Source organism: Cannabis sativa, chromosome 6, assembly GCF_029168945.1.
Source record: "Cannabis sativa cultivar Pink pepper isolate KNU-18-1 chromosome 6, ASM2916894v1, whole genome shotgun sequence".
Taxonomy (NCBI): Eukaryota; Viridiplantae; Streptophyta; class Magnoliopsida; order Rosales; family Cannabaceae; genus Cannabis; species Cannabis sativa.
Genome location: NC_083606.1, coordinates 66001305 through 66006882, shown reverse-complemented (window position 1 = coordinate 66006882; position 5578 = coordinate 66001305). Strand labels below are relative to the sequence as shown.

At 36.9% G+C, this 5578-nt stretch overlaps 1 long non-coding RNA gene across 1 annotated transcript; it reads right to left on the bottom strand.

Annotated features, from left to right (window-relative positions):
• Nucleotides 1-4003: 4003 nt before the first annotated feature.
• Nucleotides 4004-5270, bottom strand: LOC133039507 (uncharacterized). The gene is made up of 2 exons (XR_009688649.1): nucleotides 4569-5270; nucleotides 4004-4295 (listed from the first exon to the last, which is right to left on the bottom strand). It is a non-coding gene; the product is annotated as an uncharacterized LOC133039507 (long non-coding RNA).
• Nucleotides 5271-5578: the final 308 nt, after the last annotated feature.

Below are 5578 nucleotides of genomic sequence, written 5' to 3'. Positions count from 1 at the left end.
CTTCTCCTGGGCCTTCCGGTAGAGATAATCTTGGTACTTCTTCTCTGCCGTAGCAATGAGCTCATCCCGGAAGGCCTTCTCCGCGACCGGCGCCCTCACGTTAGGGCAGATAACCTTGGAAAGGTTGGAGTCATCCACGGATTGGTGAGAAAGGATAAGTTTGGCCTTTCTACAATTCTGTGGTGACCGAGCCCCGACGTCAAGATCGGCATTGTCGTAGGAGGCGAAGGCTTGGGCCCTTCGAAGGAAAGCCTGAGTGGTAAGCGTCCGCTGGTAAGGTGGGATCCGCACCCACTCCGTGAGAAGCTCCGGATGGTCCACGGCCCTAAAACCGGAGGAGAAGAAAAATCGGTGGCGGTACTCCTTAACATGAGTCTGCCTGTTATACGGAACCTTCCCTTCGTTAGCAGGGTGGATCCGGAACCCATAAAAACCGTCCTTAAGTTTGTCCCCTTTCTTGGGGACGGATACAAGTTCGTAAAAATACAAAATCTCCGCCGGGCTGGGAGACCCCCAGCCGTGTGCGGCGTAAAAAATAAATAAGCCTGAAAGCAGGCGGTAAGCTTGAGGAATAAGTTGGTATGGCGCAAGGCCGACAAATACAAGGAAATTAACAAAATAATCCTGGAGCGGGAGCATTGCACCGGCCATCAGATGGGTCTGACTCCAGGCCCCGAAGCCATCATAGTTGAAGTTGGGCGTCTCCGAGTCACGGGGAGGCCGGTGGAAGGTCCCTGAAGTAGAGGGTTTGATTCCAGCTACGTTAATGATGTTCTCCAGCTGGTGAGGGCAGGTCAGGGTCGACCGAAGCTCGGCCGCCTCCCAGCCAGTGGCGCGGGACTTGTACCCTTCCTGGGCAACAGGTCCCAGAGAAACCTCCTCCAGGGTGGCAATATTCTTCCCCTTCTTCTTCGAAGACTTCGAGCCAGAAGCAGACATGTTATGCTCTGAGAAAAACGAAAAGAAAAAAACCCAGCAGTTAGGCCCCATATCAAACCCTAAACCAAAAAAAAAAAGGGAGTGGGGGTCCCCTAACCGCTGGAAAGAGGCCCCCTCCGGACACGTGTCACCTGGGAAACTCGAAAGAGAATCCCTGAACAAGTGTCGGGTGCAGTAAAGTCGCAGTAAAAGTGGTTTTGCAAAAAGGAAAAGAAAAGTCTTCCTACGCCCTAAGCAATTGCTAAACGAAGGATACACGGCCTTCTTCAAACGAAACTGTACGCCTACAACTAATACAGTAAAACGTAAGAGCAGAACTCAAAGAACTCAGACACTCACACTCCAGGAATCTCTAAGTACGAACCCAGAAAACAAACAAAATAAATGTAAGCATGTTAGTGTCTAAAGATGCGAAAAACTTACAGTTGATTGTTGAACTGGGGGTACTGGGTATGGTTGAGCGAGAGTTGAGAAGCACTGGCGAAATCGAACACTGGAAGATTACAGAAAGTGTTTAAGTGTTAAGACGGTTTGTGCTACTTTGAGGAATTTTTCTCTCTGAGAAATTCAAGCAAAAATGGTAAGGAATGGAAAGTAACCGAAATGAAGGAAAGGTGGTGGCTTTTATAGGCAAAAGTGCATGAGGAACAGGCGTCTTCACCTACCAATCGTACGGTAGGGGAAACGCACGATTCGAATTCCCAACAGATCAACGGGCCAGATCATTCCGCCATTAAGGCGGTGCAAACGTTTGAGTATCCGCCTGACACCATCAATGCGCCGCATCAATCATGGGGCGTGAAACGAATCGACCTCTGCAAAAGTGAATCACTGCATTTAATGCCATTATTAGACACATCTTCACGCGCCCCCAAGTCGTATCATAAGACCGAGGAGGCGGCTGGAAACATTCCTGCGAACAAGCATATTGTCGCATTAAATAACATCATTAATGTGCCCCCACGCGCTCGAGACTCGAGCTGGGGAAACGAGGAGTCAACTGGAGACATTCGAACAAGCCTTGGTTTATTTTTACTAAGTAAACAAGGCTTGGGGGGTAAATGTTGCTCCTAAAATCGCCCAATATACGTGGACCAGTCAGGAAGGGACACGTGGATCAAATTACTTGAGAAGAACTGCTAAGTCTTTGTATGACACCAGGAAGCGTTATTCGCATGGGTCCCGGAAGATGCACCCGGAGTACAAGGTACTCCCGGAAGCGAGCATAGCTTAAAGGCCCTCCGGGATGTGTCAGGTCTCTCCCGAGACATCAAGTCGCATTTAATGCTGCATGGGAGGAAGCGTGTTGGGACTGTAACACGCAATAAAGTCTGACGGCACATCCCCCAAACAGCAGCGCTACAGTAATGATCATTTAAGTCTAGCGACGGCTACTCTGCGAAGAGTCACGTCAATCATAAGACAAAAAGGACATTCTCCATAAAAACCCTACAGCACCTAGGGATTTGACCATGCATCACCCATGGTATATTCATCGGAAATGCCCAACTTTATGGATACTTACAGACACATGTGTAAGTACAATTCTAGGGATTACCCCACCAAAACACTATAAATACCCCCTCAAAGCTCATTTAATGGGGTCGGAGAATCTTGGCTGCTTAAGAGCGAACAGAGAAAAAACTCACCAAGAACATTCTTTGTATTAAAGAGAGAAACATTCTCCCAAGTGTAGAATCTGTATTAAAGACATCCATAAATATCAGTGGCTCGTGGACTAAGGCTCATTAACGCCCCAACCACGTAAAAAGTCTTCGTCTCGCTTTCTTACAGCTCGTTATTATATTCATATTTTATTAGTTGCCGAAAACCTCGGTCAACACTTCTAAATATATTTTTTTTTTTGCATTTTTACGAAATTTTATATAGAAATTCCTATTACAATTAAAAAATCGTATAGAAACCCCTATTGCAACTAGCCCTGCAATCACTTCAGAAATCGAAACCGTGAATTTATAAAAAAGTTAAAAAAAAAAAACAGTATATGGGGTAATTCTCCATTTTTATTTTTAAATTTTAAGCACAAATTTTAGTTTCATTCTATATTTTTCTTATTAATTTTCTCTTCTTCCATTGTTCTTTTTTATATATGTATGTGAGAATTAAATGTTAAAAAATAGTATTAGTGTCTATTATTTTCCTCAGAGTCATATTGTTATTAGTGTAATTAAGTATTGGGTCTCATATAACTTAAGAAAATAACTTTTAAGAAATATCACTAATCAATCTTAAGGCACCGCTTATATAAGGTGCTGAGTGTAGGACCAAAAAGCAATGTGATCAGTGAATATGTTACATCATGTACTAGAAGAAGCTCATGTCTCCTAGACTCCTACAATGCAATTTCTTTACCGAACTTATAATTTGACTTAAATTTATTGGTGTTTTCCAAAAGAGAAAAAAAACAATTACAAAAAAAGTGCTTAAATTAATTGGTAGGACTTCAAAATTTTCAGCATTTTTTCAATGTGGAGGTCCTTATCATGACAAATATATATAGTCAAACGTTACTTGCTGTTTTCTAAACGAATCACATCATGGTAAATTAATTAAAAATATAGAGCATTCTTATTAGATATTAATAGTGTCTAACACTTTTTAGACATACCATTTTGTGATTGGTTAGTAATACTTTTTAAAAATTATTATATTAAATTATATATATTAGACGATATTTAATTGTACCAATAACAATATTAATACATAAAATGGTATTATACACTACTGATACCTTTTAATATTTATCAAATAGTATACATATTAATTAATTGTCCTTTATGTCGAAAGGAATTAATTATTACGGGAACATTCTCACTCCAAAATTTGAGAGATATAGATCATGTGATTTCAACATCATTGCATGCTTTAAATATTGATCAATTAATTTACTATATATGATGTTTTCAAATTAATTAAGTCCCACCAACTTTATATACAAAAAGAAAAGGGATCAAGTTAATTGATTGAATTAATACCATAGATTATTGTTCAATCACTTCCACAACTAGAAAGACTAGAAAACCATAATTGAATAATTTAGTGTTTCTCATCAAAAGTTTGCAATAATATATATTAATGATTTGATTCCATACATATATCCTATAATAACTTTCAAAAGTACATCATTATTTAGCCTATTTTACATAACATATATATAAAATGTACAGTAGATCTTCAAACAGTACAGAAAGTAATAATGTTATCACAAAAATAATAATAATAATAATAATAATAATAATAATAATACAGGTCTATTTATTATAGTATAGGAAGAAATTATTTAAGAGGAAGCAGATCCATATATATCATATACCATCCATCCATCTCAATTATACCTGAACAATGTAAAAATCCAATATTGGTCATGGTGTATAAATTATAATAATTAAATAAATATATATATATTTTAATTTCAAACATAAGATTTGTTAAAAAAAAATAGAAAAAGACCAAATTAACATGGGGAGATACAGAGAAATTAAAGGAGTAGATGTTATTGGGTTTTGAAATTAATTCTCTGGAATTAATGGAGCTGAAACTTAATTTCTCACAATAATAGTAGTATATATTCATTAATTAAAACAATTATATATATAAATATAACTTACATTCATGCATTGATCATCTATGGGTTTGGTTTGTTTGGGCGTTTTTTCTTTCGACCAAAGCATGCCTGAGGAGAGTGCGGTTGAATCGTTGTAGCTTCTTCTTGTTTTTCCTCTTCTTGGCTATTATTATTATTAATGCGTTTTCCATTTTCAACAGCTAGAACCTCTTGTGGAGAAGGAAACCATTTAGTCCTGGAAGAAGAAGAAGAAGACTCCATTAATTTTTGGCTAGCTATTAATGATATATTTGATAAGATAATAATGATGGCATTGCACCTTGCATCTTCTCCAATATTTATAGCACACTAAACGATCTTTAAAATGTATAATTTAATTTTTTCATTTTTTTATTTTGGTATTAAAAGTCAATAAAAATGGCAGCAAAATCGGATAAGTTTAGTTAATTAATATATATAATAGGGCTAATAATAAAAGTATACAATATGGCTTTAAACATATATACCAAATCTCATGAATCTATTTTGTTGAAGAGTTATAGAAAGTTCTACAATTTCTCATTGTGTACATATTTTCAACGTACAACGGCGGTTCATCAAGTGATGAGGTGTTGCATGAAAATGCTTTATTAATTTATGTGTTGTGCTACATACGTACGTGTGAGAAACTTAATTAGAAATTAATTTTAGTGTAATTAATAGATATATATAGTTGAATTAATTGGACACAAAATCTACACGCATGCATCTTAATCTCACGACCACCGGACCAGTCTTTTAGTGTGCTATGCATATTGCCGTGAGCCTTATTATATAACCAAGTCCAAATTTTATATATGCCTTTTTGAATTGGTAATTAAATTCTTTGCCTTCTACATTAAGTCTTATTATTTATTCTTAAAGAAAAAAAGAAAGAAAAGATCAACGCATATCTTGATGTTAAGAAAGAGAGATTATAATTCTATATATAATTAAATGTAAAATGTAATTGGAGTTGAAAATGTCTTTGATAATTAATGTTATATATGTATATTTATAGATATATATATGGGT